This window comes from Anas acuta, chromosome 23 (genome assembly GCF_963932015.1).
Source record: "Anas acuta chromosome 23, bAnaAcu1.1, whole genome shotgun sequence".
NCBI lineage: Eukaryota > Metazoa > Chordata > Aves > Anseriformes > Anatidae > Anas > Anas acuta.
The window spans coordinates 7,449,591-7,457,652 of record NC_089001.1 but is presented as its reverse complement, the minus strand read 5'-3'; the positions used below and the strand labels follow the sequence as shown (position 1 = coordinate 7,457,652).

General features: G+C 52.2%; 1 protein-coding gene across 4 annotated transcripts in view; it reads left to right on the top strand.

The window, feature by feature from the left end:
• Positions 1–6,974: 6,974 nt before the first annotated feature.
• PKNOX2 (PBX/knotted 1 homeobox 2) overlaps positions 6,975–8,062 on the top strand; it is an 87,256-nt gene continuing 86,168 nt past the window's right edge. For all 4 annotated transcript variants that reach the window (XM_068659451.1, XM_068659455.1, XM_068659454.1 and 1 more), the window contains exon 1: positions 6,975–7,119. The gene's annotated coding sequence lies outside the window, so the exon portion shown is untranslated. The remainder of the gene's footprint in view (positions 7,120–8,062) is intronic.

Genomic DNA, 8,062 nt, shown 5'->3' with positions numbered 1-8,062 from the left:
AAGCCTGATGCTGAGGGGAATAAATCATTCTTCATTGTGGTTGTTATTGTGTTAGTAGTATGTTATCGAATTGTTATATAAATGTAATTATTATGAATTTGGAAACAGGCAGTAGTTCATTCACAGATGGGGGAAGGCGGCTTCATCACCACAGGTGGATTTTCTTGAAGGAAATGTGGGGTCGTGGCGCTTCAGCAAAGGCATGAAACGGTCCTGTGAGCAGATGCTGGCTTGGGTCAAATGGAGCTTTGCAGAGAAATGCAATTTTCCAGCACTCGGGCTAATTAAACACCAGTCTGGGAGGATGCAGGGGTCACCTTTCTTCAGAGACCACAAGGCAGGATCAGCTGGATCAAAGCTTGTTTGGAAAACACACAAAAAATATTTGCTGGGATATAGGGCAGGCTTGAATCGAGTGGGTCTCTTTTGGGGGTGATAACTGCAAATCTGTGACACTGATCGGCTGCAGAGTGAGCAGCATCCTGCTGCATCCTACGTAGCACTCGGGGATGTCTGTCAAAGGTTTTTCACCCCCAAAACTTTGTCCAAGTGAGTGTGAAATAAGAAATATATGAAAACCTCTTCCCATATGGGCCAGCATGGTTTTACACTGCTTTTTGCCCCAGAACATGATTTTTTTTGGTGGGAATATCCCACCCCACTTTGTCCCTGGCGAGACGGGGCCTCCATCTCCACAGGAGCAAAATGCCGTCATCCAACCCAAATTACCAGTACCTGGGTGAGACTTAACAGCCTGTGAAATACAAGAGGTCGGACAAAGCGATCAAATGTTTCCTCCAGCCTCGATGCCATGGAGCGAGCAGAGCTAAAGGAATTGATTTAAAACTCCTTGCACTGTCATAAAACTTGCAGTTTTACAGCTCCAGCCCCACAATTTGGGCTGGGTTATCAAATATTAGAGTTGTGAGAAACAAGCATTGATGCAAGTAAGAAAATATCCTGCTCCTGATTTAAAGACTGGTGAATTGCTAAATATTTTTATTAGCAGCAAATTTGCAGCTTGCTGGAACTAATTTCACGCCTGGTAGATATGGAGCTTAAGCTGGGGATGGCGTTAAATTACTCTCTGGTGAAGGCGTTTAAGCCCTTGGATGGGGATGCTGCTGGATGGGAGTGGGTGCCAGTGCCCCTTTGGGTGGCTCCACCGGGGCTGGGATTGGTGGCTGGTAAGCGGCGCGATGGGGAGCCCGTCTGTGCCCTGAAATGCAAAACCCCATTTGCATGAACCTGATGGAGGCTGCCCCCAAGCCAGGATGTGCCACAGAGGGAGTGGGGACTGATGCTTCAGGCCGGGAAGATGCTTTATGTATTTTAGGGGTGAATTTGGCGTATTTAGGAGCTGATGTGTGATGCTGCAGCCTCTGGTTCTGCAACGCCTCTGGAGGCAGAGAGGTCACTGGTGGCGGAAGGACTGATGGCGAGGATGCTCACCCGTAGTCCATCTTATCGCAGTGTGATCGGGGAGTCAGACAGGTTTAGGAGATGGACAAAGGGTGTGCTGGAGGGTGTTGGTCGCAGCAGGTGCTGAGCACAACATGGGACAGGTGCAGGGGAGGTGGGGAGGATGCGGCTGGTGGCACCGTGGAGCCGGGAGCACCGCGGAGGCAGTGGGGATCTGGTTACATCTATAAATACCCCGGGGCAGTGAAGAAGAGCTATTTAAATCCCTGCCCCATGCTCCCCTTGCATTTCTCCAACTTTGTGGACAACACGTCTCAGCCAAGGGATGAGTTGCCCTTTTCCAAAGAGAATCACTAATGAAAGAAAGTTAAAATAATATAGGAGAGTTCATAATGGCTCCGGTGGGGATACAGCTCGCTCTCGCAGGAACCCATTTCGTATTATCTTTCTCCTGCTCATGGCGGAAATCAATTTTAATAGCAGTGACAGGAAATGAGGATGTAAGACTTCAAATAGAACAAATCCTGCAATGCTCAGAAATAATAAAATGGGATATGAAGTCACTTTTTAAATAAAAATCTGATCCCATCTAGAGAAAACGTGACTAACAGCCCCAAAATGTCCTGGTTTAGGGGTCAGAAAGTGGTTCCTGTGCTTGGGTTGCATGCGTGCCCAACCTGAACCCAGAAGGTAGATGGAGGAGGACTGGGTGTCCTGGCATCTCCCACGACGGCCTGAAAAGTCCCAGGAGGGAGGAATTTGGCCACCTTGTGCCTTTGTTGACTATTTATACTTGATTCAAATTGAACTCCCTGCAGTCAGTTGCTTTTCAAGCACACATCCATACACAAAACAGCTTCCTGATACTTTGTGCACTGAAGTTAAAGCAACTGTAGGATCATTTCCCTAAAAAGCCCTCAGCAAGCAAGTTGTCTCTGGGCACACTTAGATGTCATCTCTCCCACACTGGGTGATAATTTCCCCTAAAATTAACCAAAATCTGAACTTGGACCCAAACCTCTTTCTGGCGTCCCTTTTTTTCCAGTTAAACCAGTTGATTTTTGTTAATTATTGTTGATTTGATTCAATCTCTGGTATTCTCTTTCTGTAGTACGCCAGTGGTATTCTTTTAATCCAGGGCTGTTTTGTTTTTGGAGGTTTTCCTCCTCAAGAAAAGAAGAGCTAAAATTTTAGGGAGAAAAACAGAATGAACTTCCTCAGACACGTCATTCCTCACAGCACTAAAGCACATCACCAGATGTCTGCGTTGCTGATTCCCACCAAGCAAAGAGCAGAAATGTGGTCCCTCCTTCTCTCCTTGGTCCCAGACCCCCTTGCCTTAGCTGGGCTGTTCCCGCGAGTGTGAGACCGTGGAAGCATCAACACCTGAAACTCCCCACATGTAACTTTAAGTGGCTCGTCATCATTAGTTCTTTTAGTCCTCATAACAGCATTAATCATGGGCCACTCATTAGACTTTAATGCACCTGTAATATGTTAATCCGTGGTAATTCAATCGCAATTTGGCATTAGGTGACATCTGCTTGTTGGGGTCCATTTGCAACGCCATGCTTTCTACCTGGTTTGTCAGCCAGTGACCAGGCACTTTGGCTGTGCCTTCTATCTCCCAAAATTAAATCCTGGTTTTTCACAACCCTCAGGTTCAAAGCAGTGACACAGTGCTTGGCCAGCTCGTAGCCATATCCCACCACACGTGGGCAACCCAAGGATGGAGATCCCCCACCTCTTGGAGACAGCAGGCATTTCTCCTCCCCTCCTACCTGCGTTTGTATTGCTGATGGATGGCAAAACAGCCATCAAGAAAAAGCAAATAAATCCTGTTTGCCACATTGTGACTCCTTCCAAAAACACATACTGCCTTCCCCACGTTCTCCAAGCACATCATTTTATTTCAGCCCAGGGGTTTCGCACTTGGACCCAGAGGAAACATGTGGTGCTTTGGTTTTCTCAGGTCCATCTGTGAGTTGCTGGGATAACTCCAGCAGCCAGGGTATGCAGCATTTAGGTGGTATTTAGCATACTTTTGCGTGACCCGTGCAAAAAAATAGAAGGTGGCTCATCAGGTGGTTACTCATTATTCCGGTGCGAAGGTGCATGGTCACAGGGGGCTGGGGGGGCTGTAAAAAAGCAGATTCCAATCCCTGCAAACTTTTGTGGATAGAATTTCAGGAGAGATCAAAAATGATACTAACCTAAGGATGTAAAGCTACTCAAAATTCAAAGTTTATAGTCCATCTGTCTCTTTGCTTCAGGGAGCCTGTATTAAATTTATTGCTAAATAAAACAAATAAGCCTAGCAAAAGTCAGCACTGAAATCTGCATACTCAGATGAGAATTAACAGAAGTCTCTTGCTATGATGGCTGCTTCTCAATTTGCATCTTTAAGGAGTTGTGACCAGTGTGTCTCTCTGCAGTGATGCCCCGGTGCAGGGGGACGCGGGTGGCAGTGAGCTCCCGCCATGGACCGAACCCAGCCGACGCAGGGAGGGACCCTGAAACACAGCCAAAAAAACCCTCAGGCTGAGCTAAAATCTACCAGGCTGCGGCACTGCAAAGCTGGCTATAGCATTGCATGGAGGGGAGCCACAGCCAGGCAGCCAGGAGACCCCGAAGGAGCAGCGAGACTTTATTACGGCTTGAAATTAAACATTAAAAAGGAGCAAGTTGGCAGTGGGGATTTTCTAATAAAAATGATCTTGCCTGCCATTTATCCAGCACTTTCATCCGGAAGGACCCCAAAGTGCTTTCCCAGCTCGACAAGACATCATTAACCCCCGGCCGGCTAGTGCAGGAGCAGGCACAGCAGCCGTTTGAAGACATTCCTCTTCCTTATGCCTAGGGGTTATTGATAAAGCTCTTCCTTCTATCCCCCGTGCACTTATCTATTAGTGGCTGTCAGGTCGGAGCAGCTGTATGTTCCGTTAGGAGGCTATTTAAAATGCACCGCGGCTTCTCGTGGTTTGTTTTTCCGCAGCAAACAATGCTGCTGCGTTGGTGCTGTAAATCTTTTTGGTTTACTCTCCCCATATTCCCAGGAAAATCATGTACGGAGATAAAGATAACATAGTTAAGATGAGTGCTTATTCAGCGGGGAGCTTAAGTATCGCAAACGGAGGGAGATCAGTCTTAACAAAAATCTTCCATGAGCTAAGGTCTGAAAGCAGGTGAAAGCTGGGGAATCCCTTCATTTCAACCTGGATACAGGAATCGGTTCTGTCCGTCTTCCTGGCAGCTCGTTGGTTTTAAGGCTGCACCAGACAGCAATGATTTTTTCCCCCCTTTTCATGAAACACATAACTGGAGAGAGTTTGGGGAGCTGTGGGAAAGTGTACGTGTCCTGAACACCTGCATCTCAGAAATCCAGCACAAAGCCGGGGAGCTGGGAGGTGGGCAGCACACGGGCAGGGAGCTGGGAGCAGCACCTGCTGTACGCTGGGGGCTGTGCTTTCCGTCGGACTCCCTTCAGAGCATCCTTTTTCTTATGAATGGGTTTTTGAGCATCCTTTATCTCACAAGCAGCTTGGCTTACCCCTGTGCTCAGGAAGCAAGCTTGCAATTCGGGGATGCTCTCGTGTCTCTTTACCCCCCTGCCACATATTACCCGGGCTCATCATCCAAACTCATGTTGTTTTTAACATCTATTGTTTAATAATTTACCCTGCTTTTCTCTTATATATATTTCAGAAGGTTTCAGCAGAGCCATACGCATTCATTTCCCATAGCATCCTGTCACAGTTTTCTTTGAGAAATTCAACACCAGCCCTAATGTAATCTTGGAGAGAGAATTGAATTATTTATGGTGGAGTAGTCAAATGACTGAGAGTAAAATGCTATACTTGGTGTAATTTGTTTTCTCCTGAAGCCAGTTATGTAAAAATGTAAATATTACAAGTTATCTATGTCACTGCTCTTGCCAAATGTTTAATATTTTAGTAAACTTGCTCCAAGTACTCTTGCCACTTTGCAGAAGGAACTTGGTGTGCTCTTGAATAAGTGCTGATTAGTTTGCTCTAATTGCATATTTACAACTTCAAGTGCACAAAACACAGCCTCGGTGCAGGTGCATGGCACAACCTCCCCACTTAGGGTGTCAAAAGAAGGTTTAATTTCAGGGAGGTTTCCACTCCTTGGTGTGGGATGGGGATGTGGAATAAGGCATTTGATAAAGGGTTTTGTGTTTCAGGGGGTTTGGGCTCCTTTTCCAGTAGCAGCAGCATCAGCCTGTGGCAGAGAAGGTGCCTCTGGGTGTATTTGGTAAAAAGCTGATGGAAATTTGGGTGGAGGAGAAAAGAGCTGGGCTGAGAGCTGGCGAGATGCTGGAACAGCAGGGAGAAGTGGAGTGGTACTCAGCTTGACATCCCAGCAGGGATGCTGCTGCATAGCCCTGTTCTCACCAGGCCAATCTGTGGGTCCCAGTGACAACAAGATCAGGGGTGACCTGGTACAGCAGAGAGGTGCTTTCTTAGGGGGGGGAAAAAAAAAAAAAAAAAAAAAAGTTTGAGCACAGGCGCCATTTAATTTACGAGCAGAAAACACGACAAGACCCAGTGGCTGGAGGTTGAAGCTAAGCCAATTCAAATGGGAAATCAGGCGGGGTTTTTAGCAGGGATGATAATTAACCTCTGGCAAAACTCTCCGGGGAAGATGTGGCTTTTGCATTTGCAAAGGAGAAATCCAGGCCTGGCCATGTTCCTGGAGGATGCTGTAGCTCAGCAAAATAAAACCAAACTCTCTGCACCCCCGTGGGATGCTCGTGGTGAGTTGCTGATGGCATCAGAACAGATGTGTCAGGAGCAGCAAATAACCCTGAAATATTGGGCAGTCAGTGAAGGGGCTTAAAAGATGCACAGAAGAGAGCTGCTGGGGAGGAGGGGGCTCTGGAGGGCCACAGGGGTGGGAAGACGGGCGTGATACTGAAAATGCAGGATGGCTTTAATTGCCTTTCCCACACATCCATTTTGTGCCTGCTTTTCATCTCCATTTGGCAAAATAAGACACGAGCACGGTGATCCCGCGGCCCTTCGGTACCTAACGAGTGCTTTATGTCCTCCCCTGCGCATCCATCCCGCTCAAACCAGGGTCTCCAAAGACCAAAATATTTTTTGCCTGGCCCTGAATCTGGCTGAAACGAGGGAGGGCTGAAGACAGCTTTATGGCTCCTCGCCTTGGATGGCTCTCGTGGAATAGCAATGAGGGTGGGCAGAGCACCAGGCTCTGATTTACACAGCGTGCGGAGGTCTCCGTTGTGTTCCAGGCCCGGAGCAGCGAGAATTGGTTATAAACCTATATAAATCTATATAAATCTATATAAATCCAGAAATCATGGCCCCAGCGAGCGGGGACTGAGGGGTGCTCCGGGTGGGGCGCGCCGGGGGGGGCGTTTGTCACCGCGACACGCGGCGAGTCCGCAAACACCGCGCGTGGCTCACGGGGCGCGGCGGGGCCGCGGCACGGGCGGGGACAGCACCGGGGGGCGGCACCGCGGGGGGGGGGGGGTCGGGGCTGAAGGGGGCGTGGCCTGAGGAGGGGGCGTGGTCTGATGGGGGGCGGGGCGTGTCGGGGGCGGGGCGTGGCGGCGGGGCGGGGGCGGCGCGGCGCGGCGGCGGGGCCGGGCCGGCGGCGAGCGGCGGCCGCGCTGTCAGGGCCGGTGTCAGTGTGATGAAGATTGGCGGGCAGGTAGGCTGGCATTCAGCGGCGGGCCGCCAAGCGGGGGCGGGCGGAGCCGAGCCGAGCGGCGCGGACAAAGCGGCCCCGGGCGCCGGGGGCACGTGCGGCGGCGGCGGGCATCAACCCCGCTCCCCCCCCCCTCCTCTCCCTCCGGTGCGGGAAGTAACTTGCCGTTCCGCAGCCCTGCCTCGCGCCGCCCCCCCTTAGCGCCCCCCCCCCACACCCCCCCGTTCCCCTCCTCCTCCTCCCCTCCCGGTGCCCGGCTCGCAGCTCCGGTGCGTGGCCGTGGGGGCACCGGCACGGCTCGCAGCCGGTCGCCGTCACCCCCCCCCCCCCGTGCTCCCCCCCCCCAGCCTCACCCCCGCTCGGCCGCCGCCGTGCCTGCAGCGGGCTGCGCTTCGCCCCGGCCCTTGCGATGCTCTGCAGCCTTCCGGCCGGCCCCGCCGTGCTCCCGGTTCCCCCGGGGGGTTGCGGTGTCCTTGGGGGGGGGGAGGTGTCCGGTGTCCCTCCCCGTCCGGGGCTGCGCTCCCCCCGTTTGCGCTGCCCGTGGGGGTGGCGGTGCCCCCCCGGCCCGTTGCGGTGCTTCGGGGAGGTTGCGATCCCCGCAGGGGGCTGTGTGCCCCCCCCCGCCCCCCCCCCCCTCAATCCCAGCCCCCCCTTGCCCCCGCGGTCCGGTTGCGGGTTGAAGTTTGGTGCAGCCCGGCGGGGCAGCACGGCCCGGGCCGGCGGAGCCCCCTGGCCCGGAGGCACCCCCTGACCTCGGGGAGCCCCCGGGGCCGGGGGGCTGGGGGGGGCCGTGCCCCCCTGCAGGGCCGAGCCCCCGCAGCATCAAACCCGCTGGGTGCGAGCAGACCCCGCGAGCCCACAGGCCCTGGGTTGAAGGGCAGGAGCGGCGTTTTTGCAGCTTTTTTGCCTTTTTTTTTTTTTCCAATTATTATTTTTAACGCCCCCA